Source organism: Fukomys damarensis, unplaced genomic scaffold (genome assembly GCF_012274545.1).
Source record: "Fukomys damarensis isolate Sample0158 unplaced genomic scaffold, DMR_v1.0_HiC HiC_scaffold_39, whole genome shotgun sequence".
NCBI lineage: Eukaryota > Metazoa > Chordata > Mammalia > Rodentia > Bathyergidae > Fukomys > Fukomys damarensis.
The window spans coordinates 98,371,718-98,390,918 of record NW_022900951.1 but is presented as its reverse complement, the minus strand read 5'-3'; the positions used below and the strand labels follow the sequence as shown (position 1 = coordinate 98,390,918).

The following is a 19,201-nucleotide window of genomic DNA, read 5'->3' as shown; positions in this document are numbered from 1 at the left end:
CTTCTGTTTCTTTTTTAGCTTTTACTTATTATTGGTGGTTTTTTTCATTCCTGCTGCTGGGGATCAAACTCAGGACCCTTCACCTGCTAGGCAGGCCCTATGCTGCTGAGCTACATCTCTGGCCCTCTTTTATGTATTCTTATATAGTATATGTCCACCTTTTGTTTCATTTGTTCCCCTTATTTTCTGAGTTGTTTTGTTATTTGTCTCTCTATTTTCTACCTGTTTTTTCACCTTCTACCCCCTCTCTTTCTCCCTCATTGTTTGTTTAAAAGCCAGTGGTACATTAATCCTTGAAAAGTACACCTCTAAGTATTATCACAAATATGAATTTAATGCAATATGATTGTGAGAAAAGATTGACATTGTCAAGGTTAATGGATAAATTATCTGTAACAAAATGTATTTCAAATCAAATTGCTGTTATTCATGCTACTTGAAAATGTGAATAGCATTAATTATTTTAATCTGAAATGTTCTACTGTTTTATCTTAGATCAACATTTGCCACAGTATCAAATTTGGAATTTCTGCCTCCTAGAAGTCTTAGTCTTTAAATGCATTACAGGATGCATTTCCCTGTAAATAGAGGATGTCAGCAGAAAGTATCATATAGGAAAGAGAATGAACAATTATGAATGCCCTAGGATTTTCACTTCACAAAAACTGGGCAGGACACTTAAAAGGCTAGTCAACTGGCAATGCAGTCATACATTGCCCAATTCATTGGAAAAGTGATCACAAGCCATTAGACTATTTTTATATTGCTAACTGCAGTGATATCCTTTAAAAGACTGTCCCCCCATTGACTGACTTTGCCCATAAAATTTTACATAAAGCAGCACTTTTGGAAATTTATGAAAGTCTTAACTCCAGCATCTAAGTACCTTGGTGAGACTTAAGTTACTTCATAATTGTCTATGGTAATGATCATCTGAAAAGTTCTACTGCTCTCAATAACACATCAAAACAATAATTGTTCTTTGATAAGAGTCACTCATATAAAAATTAATGGAGAAATAGAAAAATAGATTAAAGCTTTAAAGATATAAAACATAAAATTATATTTCACCTGATCATAGAAAAATACAGTATATTCCCCAATAATACAATATTTTCCTCCATAGAAAACAAAAGCTAACTCTCTGAAAGTGATAATCAACAGTTTATTATTAATTTTTGTGTTCAATTAATTTAAGCAAATATTTATAGAGTGCCTACTATGTAGAAGCATTGAGTTAGGCCTGATGGGAACAAATATGTATGATGTGGCCCCTAACAATAGAAGTTAAAATCCTTCAGGAAAGTGTAGACATGTAGATGAGTTGATTTATGCTAGATCAATGTAGTAACAGGTGCACAAACAAGAAAAGTCATCTTGAACTAACTTTGTATTCCAAGCCGCCTTGAACAAGTGATAATCTTCCTGCCTCAGGCTCCTGACTGCTGGGATTACAGGCCTGCACCACTATACCCAGCAGGAATGACAACAGTTTTAATGTGTGGTGACTGGATAGGTTGTTCAGTCATAAGAGAGATAAAAATATGAGATGAAAGCACAGGTTTGGAGAATGTGAGAGAAAAAGTATGCTATGTATAATTTTATATGTGATATTTGAACACTGTGGACTTAATTATAAAATAATATAAATACAAAGCAATGTGAAATTTATATCCGAAATTAAATATAAGGATGACATACTATATACTCAGTGAACCTTTAAAGAATAAGATATAAAACTGTTGCATTTCATCCTACCATAAGAGGAGGATGGAAAGCCACTAGGATAAATAAACCATAAGCATAGACAAGTTGCAGGAAATGATAGTTATGGATAGAGAAATGGGAAACAAAAATATTATGAAATATTACAAATTGTTCATGAAGTACTTCAGAAGAAAAAAATCAGAGTTGGGACCATTACAGAGAAATATGTTAAAACATAACAGATGAGTTCTTTAAAAGAAATTAAATAGTATATCACTATTCTTTGCTCTTCAAGATTATTAATAAAATACTTATAAATCCCTGGAATTACATAACAAAGAGCTTGTAATCTAGAAGAAATTAGATTAATTTAATTTATAATTTCATAACCAGTAGACAAAATAATCAATTTCTACTTTCCATTGTTTGTTACAATCCCATAAAGGGACTGAATAAAAAAATGTATTATTTAGATATAGTGGCGCATACCTGTACTCCCAGCTCTCAGCAGGCTGAGGCAGGAAGATCCTTGCAAGTTCAAGGCCAGGGTGGGCTACACAGGTCTAAGTCAGCCTGAATTACATAGTTAGATCCTATCTCAAAACCACTCCCCCCAAAATTTTGCACTATCCTCTGAATGAAAGGTGTTGGGGAGAAAGACAGAAACAGAGACAGAGACTCCTGTGATTTAGATGTGGCTTGGCCCTGAAGGATTGAGGCCTTTGAAGGTTGCTCTTCGGTGTGTCAGTGTGATGTGGTCAATGTGTCAGGACTTTTAAGAGGTGGAGCCTAGTGGGATTTGGCTAAATCATTAAGAGTGCTGATTTAAGGAGAAATTCACTCTCTTGAAATCATTGTCTTTGTACACAAGATCTTAATGAGATAATTAACAATGAGAAATAGGAAGACAAGGGCTAAAGGTATAGGGAAAGTGGGAAGGGTAGGGGAAAGGGAATAAAGGAAAAGAAAAAAAATATGAGAAAATGAAAAAATGGAAATAAAGTGTTTACAAGTGGGGAAGGACGGAGGGGCTGAAGGGAGGGCAGGGACAAAGGGAAAAATGAGAACCAAGACCTGTTATATAAATGTACAAGATCCCCATGATGAATGTAACTGTATTGTATACCTAAAATGTACCAATAAATTCAATAAAAAGAAAAAAAAAAGCCAGCCTGACTCCTCTCTGGGCTCCTGTCTTGCTTTGAGATCACTCTCACACTAGCATTCACCGTGCTATAGTCTACTATGAGGTTTCCACAGAGCTGAGCAAATGCTGGCATCAGGCCATTAAGCCTCCACAGATATGAGATAAATAAACCTCTTTTCTTTATAAAGTAATCAGCAATAGGCACTTCATTGTAGTGACAAAAAATTAGCTAGTATAGCCTTCAATTTATAATGGATTGATGTCTTTTTTTTTTTTTTTTTTTTTTTTTTTTTATCAAAACTCAGGTCCTTGTGCGCGCAAAAGGGGCACCGGAACCACTGAGCCAAATCCCCAGCCCATTGACTCTTTTTATGATTATTATTAAATAATTGAATTTATTGGTACATTTTAGGGATACAGTACAGTTACATTCGTCTTTGGGATCTTGTACCTCTGCATGACAGGTCTTGGTTCTCATTTTTTCCCCTTGTCCCTGCCCTCACTTCACCCCCTCCACCCTTCTCCATGTACAAACACTTTATTTCCATCTTTTCATTTTCTCACATTTTTTTCTTTTCCCTTATTACCCTTCCCCTGCCCATCCCACCTTCCCTACACCTTTAGCCCCTTGCTTCCCATTGACTTCTATATTTGGACGTTTTGGTGGCATGAAAGTGGTACACATTAAGTAGAAGAACTTTGAATTTTGGACATTTATCTTTTCTTGGGCTAGAGATATCGAGTATAGTATACTTTCACCATTCTGGGTAGCATCAGCAAGCCACAGCTTCCAGTCAGCCACACAACCATGAGGGGAAATGACCAGTACTCTAGAGTGTACTGTGTTGCTAAGCTATGATGTTAAGTACAGTAAATGTGTTTAGCATATTTTCACCCTATTTAGTATATATTTCACTTATGATACTTCAACTTGTGAAGGGTTTATTAGTATAGAACCCATTTTTAAGTCAAGGATCATCTTTATACATACATGCAAACATGCGCATACATATCTTGCATAAAAAACAAGTGAATGGATACAGGAGAAATACCTGCCCTCTCAAGGTTAACACTGACCATACCTAACACCTGAGTATAAATAGCTCCATCTGACACCCAATCCTTCTCTTCCTCTTCTTAAAATATGGCAATTAGAAGCTTCAGCAGAGTCCAAGCTGCAACCTCTATACAGTATTTTATTCATGTATCCTAGATTCTGTTGCACTGCCTAATATAGTTTGAAGGGACAGATATGCTATTGCCACTATTAAAATCTTCATATTGGATAGTCATAACACAGTCATTTAAACCACTATGAACTGTTGATTGTGGAAGGAGAGACTGTGAATGGATTACTCCTTGAGGCATTTGGCCAAAGACTGCATAGCAGATTGTGAAAGAGCTCCTTGCTTGAGTTTCTGTTAAAAAAACAGTTTGGGAAGAAATTTTAGCTGAGATATATTTCAGAATGCTCTCATGGCTTATTAAAGTCTCACTAAAACTGAAGACCTCCTTACTGTGACTCTTGGGATATCATAAATATCATAGATTATGTGGCATGAGAATCACAGAAGAGAAGGGCAATTAGGTAATATAGTAAAGATCTTCTGTTTATCCTTGAAACACATATATTTATTAGTTATTCGTTTATCTTGAAGGTTGTGCTTTTTAAAAATGATATTTTAGGGACTTTAAATTAGCAAAAGTGACATTTTAAATACACAAGAAGATCTAACTTTTAAAATATCTAGAATTTAGCCCAAGGGAGCTAAGATAACTTTTCACAGATAAAAGTCTTCTGATTAGGCTGAAAAATTGATTCAAATGACTATGTTTTTTGTACATGAGGAAAAGGTTTGTGGCTTGCTACATGTTATAACTTACTTCTAAAATGATATCTTACTTCCAAAATGATATCTTTAAGCCTAATAAATATGATTAGGAAAACCTATGAGATAAACTAAATATACTTTATAGTGAACTTGATATCAAAATAACCTTTGCGTAAACCCACCTTTACCTGAACATGTTAGAAGGGCTTGACTATCAAAGACATTTGAGGAGCTGGATTTCTTCTAATTTCATAAATTATGAATTTTTCATATTCTATATCAACATTTCCAAGCTTTGATCTCAAAACCACGCAAATGGTAGCCAAGATTTTAAAATATTCAAAGAACTTTATCTGCAAGAAGTCTAGGTAAAATAGTTTAGTAGAATTATTGAGGGTTTGTTTCCACATTGTGTCTTTCAACATTTACATATTAACAGTGCAATGACCCTTGCTGTAATCCCTTGACTGAAAATAACAAAAAATAAAATTACAACAATATTCTTAGATTTCTGCCTTCAATTGAAATAATTACTAATAGTCCAATTCAATTTTTCTTATTCAGAAAGTGATGCAATTCCAAAAAATAAAAAAATAAAAACATAAAGAACTTCAAAAAATCTTCTCATAAATGATACTGAAAACTCATTAAAGTATCTGAAAGGGTATTTCTACAATGAGCAGGTTAAGGCAAATTAATTGCTTTGTTGAAGATAAAGAGAATTAATTATGGTGGAACTTCAAAGCAATTTTATTTATGGAACATACCTGCTAAGGCTGTAAGAATTTTAACTTGTATGCCAACTAAATTGGCATCTTCTCTAGTTAAGTCCACCACACAATGTTCACTGCTTATGTTTTGTATATACACACCTCATTATGACACTATATGTATTTGTATATACCCACTTTATACGTGAGGGCTGTCTTCTGTTTATTAACAGAAAATATATGTTTTCTGCAATGTAATGCCGACTTAAGTGTCCTCTGTAATTTTCCACGTGATCTCCACAAAGTAGATATTCAAAAGTTTACACATAATAACCTAACATAAAATAAGCATTCAGTACAAATTGTTGACTGATTAGTGCTTTTATTCTAAACACTTTTATAAATAACAGGTGGGAGAGTTATTTTTCAAATCGAAGTCATTTATTTGGTATCATTCATCATGTTTAAGTAATGGAAAGGAGAATGGTATGTTAATTTCTTTTGAAGTATGCCTCTCAGTTTATCACATTCAATCATCTCTCCCAAACAATTGCTGCTGACCTTAGTATCAGCATAATTCTTAGTGAAACCTTCTCCTCTAATTTCTCTGTATCTTTTCTTTCAAACCTCATCATTTTCTAAATTTCGCTATGTGCCAGGTCCATTTAACTTCACATGTGGAGAGACAATAAATAAGAATTGTGCACAAAAATATTTCATGTCCTGTATGACATGGGTTTAATGTGTTAAATGAGTTTCTGAGGGAAAAATAAAATTCCTATGTAGCAAAAACCAATTTTAATTTATAGGGTAGATACTTTTAAGCTGGTTAAACCATGAGAGTATCATCTGAAATAATTTAGGATTGGTGTATCCACTATCATTAGTTGACTGCAATATTCTGAATAAATAAATTATTGAACATATACTTGAACAGAATAAGTCATGCCTAATGGAACAAATTTTATAAAACAGTCATAAAATGCCATCTATTTACTTCTAAAATGTCTCTCCTTAGAAACTGGTATCATCAATCTCTGACACCAATCCATGCTGTCAGAATCCCTTCCGAATATGGAGCAGTTTAAGTGCTAGTTGGCACAAACAGTGAGGTGGTTCAGCCAGTTAATGCCTTTCTACTGTTTCTAAAATATATTTTGTCTAAATAGAGGGGGGTTATCTTACCAAGGAATATCGTGCTCCTCACAGAAACTATCGATTCTCTCAGAAAGCCATCGTCAGTGCCACAGCAGGCTGTCTATACCACTGAAAGGGCTAAAAGGTTTGACATCACTGTTTTCACAGCCTCCCTCAGATTTCCCTGTGCAGCTTTCAGAATGGATAAGCATTCTGAGATGCTAAGACTAACCAAGGCTTTTATTCATATTTCTCTTTCCCTTGTGCAAAGATAGTACAAAATAGTTAATTCCAAAAACACTACATTCCAAATTTATAAGATATTGAAAAATGTAGTCTTAGAAAAGTATCCTTTATCACGGAGGCATTTATAGAATACAAATCCCAAGATCCTCAGGAGTCTTCTTAGTAACTAGACTTAGCTTCTGAGGCAAGTACACTTTAAAATGGGCTTTCTTCCCAGACAGAATTCAGTTGGCATGTGATCTATCAATAGTTGGCCTACTAAAAAGCACCTGGTAATCAGTCTGCTATAGGATAAGGTGAAGCAACCACACATGAATCTTCCCATATGCATTTCAATTGCACTTCTAAAAGCCTTTTCTTTTTGTGTGTCCACATTTTCCTAATTATTTTAATTGCCTGAGCAATTATCATTTGTCAGTTCAGAAATTAAAACAAAACAATGATAAATACCAGACTTTGAGTATTTATTCTTGGCACTAATAACTTTTTGCTTATCTCCCCAATCCGAATGGCAGTATTTTACTTTGGGCGAGGGGTTATTTTACTTCAATGATTAGATCTTTTGTGTCCCTAATATGAGATTTCTCATGTGTAGGAAAAATATGTGACTTAAAATATAAAATACTACATTGTAGCCTTCTTCAATTGGTCATTTAGGACATTGGAAAATTATTTTTTAACCCTAAAAAAATGAGAACAACTTGTGTAAACTATGATGTTTATATTTTAATAGTCGAGGATGAAAAGAAATAAAAATGATCTTAGCTCATAAAAGTCCAAGCCCTTTGCAGTTAAGAGGAGACATGTGCATATTTTTTTTTCAAAAGGCAGGATAAGTAAACTTGTTACTGACAAGGATAGAATAAATCAGCGAATATGTACATTAACTTTTTTTTTCTTTTGTTTTTTTTTTTTTTTTTTGAGATAGGGCCTCACTATGTAGTTGAGACTGGCCTGGAACTCACTATGTAGCTCAGGCTGGTTTCGAACTCACAGTGCTCCTCCTGCCTCAGCCTCCCAAGTGCTGGGATTACGGGTGTACACCACCATGCCCAGCTCATACACTAAATTTTAATGACCATACATTGGCTAGAATGGTACAGTGAACTACTCCAAAACCCCAGTCACAGAGTTAATTAGCATTAACTTGATCATTCCCTGAAACTTTTTCCCTAAGTGCACCTTAGCAGTAAACAAAAGACTGCTTACAGGAAAGGAGAGCTAAGAGATTCCCAGACAAACAAGCTTGTTTAGTGAGTTAATAATGTGGACAAACAGTAGTTGGGACAACAAACAGAATGTGGGATCCTGAGATATACTAGGTTTCTCTAAATTTAAGAAATAGCCCACTAAATGCTGTGACAGAGAGAATGGAAATACATAGATCTATTTTTTTTTTTGAGACCGGGTCTCACTATGTAGTTGAAACTGACCTGGAACTCACTATGTAGCCCAGGCTGGTCTTGAACACACAGCGATCCTCCTGCATCAGCCTCCCAAGTGCTGGGATTACAGATGTGCACCACCATGCCCAGTGTAAGTACATAGATCTAGGCTTGAAAGTCAAAAGTAAAGGTATAAAGAGAAGACTCCAATCGTCTGAAATGGTAGGTGCCTGAGCTATACAACAGCAAACCTTGAGGATTTGATGAGTAAATTCTAAAGCATAGCGAATTTACTGTAATCTCAATAGTGCAGTAATGACAAACTCTACATAAGGGTAAGTCCTAATAATGCCTTTAAAACATTTGACAATAGTAATGAGCTGACATTAATTATTCTGCAATAAACTCAAGATCGTTAAAGTCTTCTTTAAGATGAACAGATTTAAAACAGAATTCAGGAGGGTAGCATATTCAAAAATTGGAGATATATGCAGTTACACATAAAAATGCAGGGAAATATTGTAAATCTTCACTCGGGCTCCTATGCATCTTTAGGTAAAAGCTACTCTGCATTTTCACATGACAGGACTTCACAAGTCCAGACAAGAACAAATAGCAGATAAAAGACAGAGGGAGAAAGGCTATGAGTTGAATAACTACCAGAGCTCATACAAGACTGATAGACGTTTGATTTTTCAGGAACTAGAGAAAGAAGACATCATTGAACATACAAAACCTTCAGCATTAACACCCTGAATATTACAATATAGGATAACTAGTTTGGCACTAGCAAAGATTACGGTAGACCAACTTTACAAAATCTTTAAAACATTAAAAGACTAAAACTAATCAAAATTAACTGTTTATCAGAATGAAATTAGTCTTTAAATTTTTTAAATTAAAACATATTTTAACTGCATAAAACCATTCCAAACTGTACTTGCTAATAGGTTTAACATGATCTTTAGATGAATATTTTGTAATGTGTGAACCAGGTTAGATATATCTATCTTTTAAGTCATAATTTTTATGGGAAAAAATTCAAAACTCTTTTTACAGCTTTTTTTAAATGTGCAATACACTATGTTTATCCATAGTCACTCTACTGTAAAGCAAAACACTAGAACTTTTTGCTCCTATCAAATTTCAACTACCTATTAATCAAACTTTCCTTTTTCCATCCTCTCTTCTACTCTTCCTAGCTTCAGGTAACCACCATCCTATTCTGAACTTCTATGAGATCAACTTTTTACAATTTTGTGTTTAAGTATAGTACTTGTTTTAAATATAATTATTCACTTTATTCATTCACTTTTTAGTAAACATTAATTTGTATAAAATAATGATTATAGCAACATGTTCTGGTTTCTAACAAATAAATGTAATAATAGCAATTAAAAGAAGAAAAATAATTATACAGTAATAACAGCTATCTATCTCATTGGAAATAAGTTGGTATAAGTAAAAATAAGATCATGATAGTTTATGACAAATATAGTAATCCCTTAAGTCATCCTTAAGAAAATAATTTACAATATAGAGCAAACTCCATTAATAATAATACTTAACAAAACTAAAATGGCTAAAATAAATCCACTATACAAATAATAATAATGCTAAGCATGACAGAGGTTGACAATGTGGATTATTTTAAATCCTAGTATATTGTATTTACAAAAGACAGAAGCTATAGACCAAGATACAAATAGGCTACAGGTTGAAAAATAGATAAGTATTCATGATGTAAACTGCAATCATTAGAAAGAAGAGTGCAAAGAAAAATATTCAACATAATAGGCTAAGTAGAGTGGATAGAATAATATGAAACATAATAGGCTTTAAACAAAAAATGGTGCTAGAGATAAAGGGAAGAATTTTATATTTAGGAAATTTCAAACATTCAAGAAGCATAAATAGTATAAACAAATCAATAAAACCTGTATTTATTACTATGGCTACCTTATTAAATTATCAAAGGTATAGTTGCTTGTAAGAAGAAAATTATCTGTGGTGGCACATGCCTGTAATCCCAGCACTTGGGAGACTGAAGCAGGAGGATCTCTGTGAGTTCAAGACCAGCCTGGGCTACACAGTGGTCAGTCTCAACTACATAGTGAGATCCTGTCTCAAAAAAAAAAAAAGAAAAAAATTAACACAAATCAAAGCATTGTCAAAGCTCCACACCCTCTAGAAGGTTTGGGAAGAATCCTTTTCCTATTTTGTCTTCTAGTGGCTGATTGCTTTCCTTAGATTCCTCAGCTGCATTTGTTTCTGTGACTGCATTGACTCTTTCTATTCATGTGTCTGAAGACTTCCTCTGTACTTATTTTATAAGAACATTTGCTACTGAATCTAGGGAGACATGGAAAATTATAAGATAATTTCATATTAAATATAATCATATCAGCAAATTTTTTTCAAATAAGGTGACATTCATGAATTCTATGTGGACATTTCTTTTGGGAGAGGGTCAAAACTCAGTCAACTGTGATACTTGATAATGGTACATCAAACTTAATGATGCAAAAAGCCAACATACTTGAAGGAGAAATGGACAATTTAAGGATAAGAGAATCTTCAATATGCAACTTTAAATAATGGATAAAATATCAAGAAATTAAGACTTTCATAAAGCTATCAAGTAAATACAATTAACAGTTACATATGGAACATTTCACCCAACAATAGCAAATACATTTTTCTCAAATACTTATGGTACTGCACCCAGGATAGATGATGTATGAAACCAAAATGTGTCAAAGATTTAAATGGACAAAAATCATGCAAATTTAGTTTTTAAAATACATTGACATAAATTACAAATTGATGGGAATGCAAAATAAAGCAAAGATATTTAACAAAATTCATAGACACTTGAGAATTAATCAACCTTTTAGTAAATGCCACATTGTTCAACAAGAAATTACAAGGTAAAGTAAAAATCCTTTGGGCTATATAAAAATACAGTAAAACCTCAAATTCTGAGTAACTTGTTCTGTGAGTGTTCTGCAAGATGAGTAAACATTTCTAATATATTTTAACTTGATAAACGAGTGATGTCTTGCAAGTAAGAGTAGTAAGTGATTGCACCAGTCTACACTCCCACCAGCACTGGAACAGGGTTCCTCTTTCCCCACAGCCCCACCAGCATTTGCTATTGGTTGATTTCATGATAGCAGCCATTCTTTCTGGGGTGAGGTGGAATCTCATTGTTGTTGTCATTTGCATGTCTCGAATGAACAATGATGTTAAACATTGTTTCATATGTTTATTTGCTATGTCAACTCCTGAAATGTATGTTCATTTCAGATGTCCATTTTTGACTGAGTCTTTAAATTGGGGAGGTCTGATTTTTTTAGATTCTATATATAGTCTATATAGCAGACTGCTGTCTGAGGAAGAGCTGGTGAAAAATTTTTCCCACATTGTGGGTTGTCTTTCACACTATTGGTTGTTTCTCTTGCAGTGCAGAAGCTTTTTAATAAGAAGACATCCCACTTGTTCATTGTTTGGGCTAGTTATTAGGCAACTGAGATTTTGTTCATAAAATCTTTTCCTATACACATGTAGTAAAGAGTTCTACCTAACCTCTCTTCCAGCTGGTTAATTGTTTGTTTTAATATCTAGATCTTTAATCCATTTTGATTTAACTTTAGTGCATGGTAAGAGATACAGCTCTAGTTTTAATTTTTAGCAAGTTGAAGCCCAGTTTTTCCAGCACCACTTATTAATGAGGCTCTTTTTCTGCAGTGAGGGTGTTTGGCTCCTTTGTCCAAGATGAGATGGCCAAGTGTGTCTGGAGTTGTTTATGAATCTTCTAATCTGTTCCACTGGTCCTCAGGTCTGTACTATGGAAATAAATAGGAGATAGCTCAAATAAATAGGATTCTATGTGACCCAGCTATCCGTCTGCTGGGTATCTTCCGCAAAGAATTAAAAGAATCATAGCACAGTGATGTATGTGTACCCATCTTCGTAGCAGCATACTTTGTTATAGCTAAAACTTGGAAGCATCCCAATTGCCCATCAACAGGAGACTGGATAAAGAATATGTGTTTTTTTTTTAATAAAATGGACTGCTGCTCAGCTATAAAGAATGAGAAACTAGAGTCATTTATAGCTAAATGGATACATATTGAGATGATACTCTTAAGTGAAAGAAATAGGATGCATATATGTAAATACTGAATAGTTTCTCTCATGTGAGAAACTAAATGTGTAAATAAGGAATAAAAATTATAATAGATAATGTGAAATAGGAAGAAAAGGTGCAAAGGGGAAGGGGAAGTGAGAGGGGTAGGGGAGAAGAAAGATAGGAATGAAATTAATGTGAGAAAAAGAAAAATGGAAACAAAGTCTTTGTAGATGGAGGGGTGGAGGGGTTCAAGTGAGTACAGGGGAATGGGAAAAAATAAGAACCAAGATGGTTTAAGTAAACCTGCAAATTTCTAATGATGAATGTCATTACATCGTATACCTGAAATGTACCAATAAAGTTAATTAAAAAGAGTAGTAAAGTGATGTTGAATATCACATAATCACATCTGAGTGAATGCCTCCTTTCTCTCTCTCTCTCTCTCCTTCTCTCTCCCTTGCCCTTGGATTGTAGGTGATCATCTCACAACAGCAAGAGTTTGTAGAGGAAATCTCACCTGCAGAGGAGGAGGAGAAAAAGGTGGAGGGATTACTCACTTCAAATGATACTGGGGAGATGTATAAATATGGAAAACAGTGCAAAATTTTGTAGAAAAGCACCACCCAAATAAAGCTGTAGCAGTGCGAGTGATGAATTTGTTTACTCAAAATGAAATATCACATTTCCATAAAATATTCAAAAAGAGGCAAAGGTGTCATTGGATAGATTCCTTATTAAAATTGTATGAAAAGAAAAATACTCCATTGAGCCAATAGATAGCAATGATTTCAGTATTGATGACAAAAGTTGCTCCACACAGTAATCCTTCTCTCTTGTCTCCCTCATGCCAGTCAAAATGTTTTTAAAGTTAAGTACAGTTTAATTTGTCTATTTTTCTTTATATCTGGCATTTTCTTTAACATTTTGTATTATATTATGGTATTATAATAATTTTATGTAAAAATTTCTGGTATGTGGAATTGATCATTTGAGTATTCATTATTTATTGTGGGGAAATTTGCTTTAATATACAAAGTGCTTTGAGTTACAAATTTGTTTATGAACAAAGTATGCTTCCAAAACAAAGTTGTGCACTACAAATAAGAAATACATATAAAACTGCCCTAGCAGAAAATAACTCGTTATATAAGGGCATCATCATTGTTACCAAAACGAGACAAAGACACAAAAAGGAAAGAAAGTCAGACAGACGTATGGAAAGAGAGAGAGACAGAGGAGGGGGAGAGAAAGAAAGAAAGAGAAACAAAGAAAGGTTAAGGGAAGATGGAGGGAGGGAAACCAAAAACCAATATTCCTTATGAACATATGTAACCAAGATATTCAAGAAAATACTAACAAACTGAATTGAACATATATCAAATCTCTATACATCATGATCATGTGAGATTATACCAAGTATCCTAGGATGATGCAAAATATATAAATCCATAAGCATAATGTATCACATTGAGAGAACACAAATGAAAAACAATATGGTCATCGCATTAGATGAAAGAGTATTTGCACTTGCACTATTCCTTCATGAAAAAGAACTTTAACAAATTAGGCACAAAAGAACTGTACCACGACATATTAAAAGTTATATATAACAAACTCATATACAGCATCGTAGGAAATGTAAAAAAGCTGAAAGTGTTTCCTCTATCATCTAGAACAAGAGAAGGATATCTAATTTTTTTTCTTTTTCTTTTTCTTTTTTGGTACCGGGGATTGAACTCGGGTCCTTGTGCTTGCAAGGCAGGCCACCGAACCGCTGAGCTAAATCCCCGGCCCTGCATATGTGATTTTAATACTCTTATTCAAGAAAGTACTTGTAGTTAGCCAGAACAACAAAGTAATAGAAAGAAAGCATTCCCAAATAGGAAAAGAATAATCCATGTTTGTTTTTATGTTTACGAAACCCTAAAGACTCCACCAAAAATCTCTTAGAACGATTACATTCAGTAAAGTTTCACAATGTAAAATCAGCATACAAAACCATTGGCATTTTTGCAAAACAATAGCTAACTTGCTGAAAAATACATCAAATAAGCACTCCTATATATAATTGCTACAAAATTAAAACCTACAAGGAAATGTGACAAAGGAAGTAAATGTTTTCTACAATAAATATTACAAAACACAGATTGAAAAAATGAATGAAGACACCAAAGATAGAAAGACATTCCATGTTTGTGCAATAAAAGAAGTAGTGTTGCTAGCATATTCATACTTCAAGAAGAAATCTACAAACTCAATGAAAAATAACAATGGCTACCTTCTCAGAAATAGTAAAAAAAGTATTAAATTTCATTCATAATAAAAAAAACCTGGAGAGAAAATAAATCTTGAACAAAAAGGATAAAGCTGGAGGCATCATAATTTTTTTATTTCAAAATATAGTACAAAGTTTCAGTCACAAAATAGCATAGAACAGGCATAACACCAGACATACATATAAATGGAACAGATTAGATGACAAGAAATAAATTCATGGGAGTATGAGAGCTAATGTTTAATAAATCTGCCAAAAATTAGATTGGAGAAGGAATATTCAATTAATACTACTGAAAAAACTTGATATCTATATACAGAAGATATTAAAAAGTAATCTCAAAACAGATAAAAAATATGTAAGACCTGGAATTTTCAAATGGCTAGAAGAAAAAAGAGGAAACACTTCAAGATATCAGTATACACACTGATTTTTTTATAACTCAAAATAACAGGCAAATGTGTAAATTAACAAATGAGATTATATCAAGTTAACAATTTTGCTTGGCAAAGGAAAACAAATGAAACTGAAAAGACAACCTGTAGAATGGGAGAAAATATGTGGAAACTATCTGACAAGGAATAAATTTGCAGACTATGTCAGAAACTCAAACATTTTAACATTAATAAAAACCAATTAAGCCAATTAAAATGGGTAAATGATATGAATAAACATTTCTCAAAAGAAGATAAACAAATGGCTGAAAAGTATATGAAAAAATATTTACACCACAAATGAAACACAGATCAAGACCATAATGAAATATCATCTCACCCATTTAAATTGACTATGAAAAATGAATTCACTATAAAGACTGAAAGGCAGTTCACCTCAGCAGGGTGAGCATAAACTGATTGGCTTTGTTTGGAATTTTTGTTTGACTGAGTATCCCAAATCATGTTTCTGGTCATCAGCAACTGACCCAAACAGAAACTTACATAGCAGATGCCAGTAAACACCTTCTACTACTGCTGTATGCTCTGTGAGGGTGATCATCCCTTCCATGGCTTTTCCCTCCTTTGGAGCAGCATTTGTGTCCCATAGGTAGATGGTAGGGTCAGCTGAAGCACCAAGTCAGTGCCTACTGAGCCGTGGGTTCCAAGAAAATCTCTAGCCTTCCTTTTGAAATCCACAGAGATGCAAGTCTGGGTTGCACTCTCCAGAGGGGTCTTCTTTAAAAGAATGCTTTGTATAGTGTAAAACAAGAACATCATCGGATGGAGTCTTTGTTGCAATGATACAAGGGTTCTGGTGCATGTAAAGAGCCCTGTTTATTTCTTCTTCATGGTTGACCTTGATTTGTATTTCAATTTCCCCACTAACTGAGCCAAAACCTTCAAATTCTCCTTTCTCACTTTCAGAGTGTGATACGTCAAACTGGGTATCATCTTCAGAGAGCTGTGTACTGGCCATGACAGGGTGTGTGTGTCCCCAAGGCAAGTCAATGAATGCACACATGTTTCCCTTCTGATCTGGTTACATCTGAAAGCCATTGTGCAGTTAGGCTGGGCCACTCAAGAGCAGGGGTCATCACCAAATCGTAAAGAAAAGTCTTGCTCTTTTTCCATATTTTGTACTCTTTTTTGTTCACACTTCCATGGTGTCCTCAAAAGCTTCTCTGTCAGCCATAGTGGCAAGAGAGCCAGGAGGACCTCAGGGCAGTACAACATGGGAGGGGCTAGATTGTTGATTTTATAGTCATAGAAAGTAAAATAATAGCAACTACAGGTGTAGGAGGTAGGGGAATAGTGGGAAATTGGATAATAGTTACCAAAGCAGTTAGACAAGAGGATTAAGATCTTGTGTTCTACAACGAAATAGAGTGACAATTTATTATATATTTGCTAATGAACCAGAAGAGAGGAGTTCAAATGTTTCCAACACAAATGAATGATAAATTGTTTGAGGAAAAGCTAAATGCCTTAACTTCATTAATACACATTATACAAATGTATGCAATAATCAAACTGTATCCCATAAAATGTATAATTGTGTATTAATTAAATTTTTTAAACCTAAAAAGAATAACACACAACTTGTGAGGAAGAAGGAAATAATAAAAACAAAGGAGATAGAGAATAGAAAATGATAAAAGTTGGGTTTTTTAAGGGATAATAATATGAACATACTTTATAACTAGGTGGATCAAAAAATACAATAGAAGATCATAATTATTAAAATCAGAAATGAATGTACTTGTGTCAACTCCATGCATGGAATGCAAATATGCACCAAAACAAGGAAAAGGATCAAAAGATGGGTGCCGGGGAAAAGGAGGGAAGGGAAAGGGGATGAAAAAAAGGATTAAGGTATGTTATGTATATGAGCCAACTCCTCACAAGAAATGTAAGCATTGTGTGCAACACACATATATTAGTAAAATAAAATAACAAAGAGTAATGAAAAACAGTATATCACTACGGATCTTACAGAAAAGAAGGGGTATGAGAGAAGGCATGAATGGCTGCATTTCAATAAATTAAATAAACTAGATGGAATGAAGAAAGCCCTAGGTAGACATAATAAGCTAAAAACACTGACTATAGAATAAGCAGAAAATATGAATAGATTTATAACTTAAAAGAAAATTATGAATCTTAAAATGTTCTCCCTATGTACGCATACACACACATACACACACACACACACACACACAACAAAAATCCTCACAGGTCAATATATTTTTACTGTTGTATTCTCCCAAATATTTATTGAATAATTAATATAACCATTTGCAAGTTCTTTCAAAAATAATAAAAATTACTAAACTACTTCTGCTATAACTGATAGATTCAGAGGCCTGATTTACACATTGGATAAACACTGGCAATAAACATAATAGCAACTAATAATTGAAGAATATCGCCAGCCCTGCATCTTGATGTCTACAAACTTGTAACTTGAGTACTACAGACAAACTGAATAATCATCTTTGCCACAAGGCTTCTCTATTTGTGATTCTCTTATACACATCTGATTATTCAAAGCTGAAGTTAAATCAGGTTGGAAGCTCTGATTAGAAATGAGACAGAGAGGAAGAGAGGGAAAGAGGGAGAGAGAGAGGGAGGGAGGGAGGGAAACATGCCAATTTGCTTTGGGAGCTGCTTAGGGGATTATTATAAGTAATAATGAAAGATTAAAAAATAGTATAACATTAATGCATTACACATTTCTGGGCATGTGTGGTTAGGTTATGGAGGTATAACTGTGATATATATGGTCACCCTTTTTCTGAAAATATTTTTGAAATTAAAACTCTCCTTTAATTGGTGGGTGTTGGGTTTTGACTGTGAGGAAGAGAAAAGATCACTAATATAGTGAATATGTCTGTTTAAGTGGATGTGTGTGATTGATATACGCAGAAAAACAATCTACTTTACCCATTATATAATACCTTGATGCAAAAATTGCAAGATATATGAAATGTTGACATTTCAAGCAAGAAATAATGGGCAAGTCAATAATGAATAACTTTGAGGAGATTTGACTTCATAAGTAATAAATGGAGTGTAGTGTGTAGCCCATTGCTATATGGTGGAATAGAAAATCAAGTCCTGTCTTTCAGTATATAAATGAAAAAAAATCTCATATAGTACTTAGTTCTGTAAAAACATTTAAATTAAAATTGTTTTTATTTCAAAAACGTAAAATAGAAGACTGAAATTAAGTAATAAGAAATGCTACTGAGGCTGTGGGGGGAAAAGGAACTGATTTACATTGTAGGTGGGAATGTAAACTATTACAATCACTGCAGAAATCAGATACAGAGATCTTCCAAAGAAGACTAAAAATACAAATTCTACTGTATTTATTCCCAAAAGATTTAAAATTATAATACTGCAGTCACACACTCATATCCGTGTTTATAGCTGCACAATTCATATTAGTTAAATCTTGGAAGCAGCCTTTATGTTCATCAACAGATAAATGGAAAAAGAAAAGACAATATTTATTCACAAAGCAGTACTACTCTGCCATAAAGAAGGACAGATTGAAGTTATTTGTAAGAAAATGGATGCACCTTCACATAATAATGTTAAGAGAAATAAATCAGACATACAGCTTAAATATCGTATGGTTTCTTCTATATGAGAAACCCAAACTACAAGGAAAGGGCAAAATAAAAGATACATAAGAGGAAGCAGGGAGACACACCTTTTACAAATGAGAAAGGGACCAAGAGATGTAACAAGTGGGAAAAAGGGAAGAGTAAGGAGAAATAAAAAGAAATGCAAGGTGTTATGTACACTACCAACTCTACAATGAATGGAATCATTATGTATGGCAAACATTTAGTAATAAAAAGAAAAAGAAGATAATTTGTATTCATTTTGCAATACTTCATAAAGCAGTAGTCTAAATATACACAAGTTCATGCCATAAAAATGAAATTTTTGTCTCTTTCATCCAAGATACATCTTATTTCTAACTTATTATACTGCCCTGTGGTATTTTTAAATGAAATATAAGCAAAAGCAGAAATAAAGAATAAAAAATCAAGTGAGTAATTTGGTACAGAGGATAATGAACAGGTAGCGTAGATATTAGATTTAGTTTAGAAATAGAGTCTTAAAACTATAATAAATTGCTTCTCACATTTCTATTTTCAATTAGGTGGTCCTTCCAC

At 33.6% G+C, this 19,201-nt stretch overlaps 1 pseudogene; it reads right to left on the bottom strand.

Moving 5' to 3' along the window:
• Positions 1 to 15,344: 15,344 nt before the first annotated feature.
• Positions 15,345 to 16,203, bottom strand: LOC104855658 (annotated as a pseudogene).
• Positions 16,204 to 19,201: the final 2,998 nt, after the last annotated feature.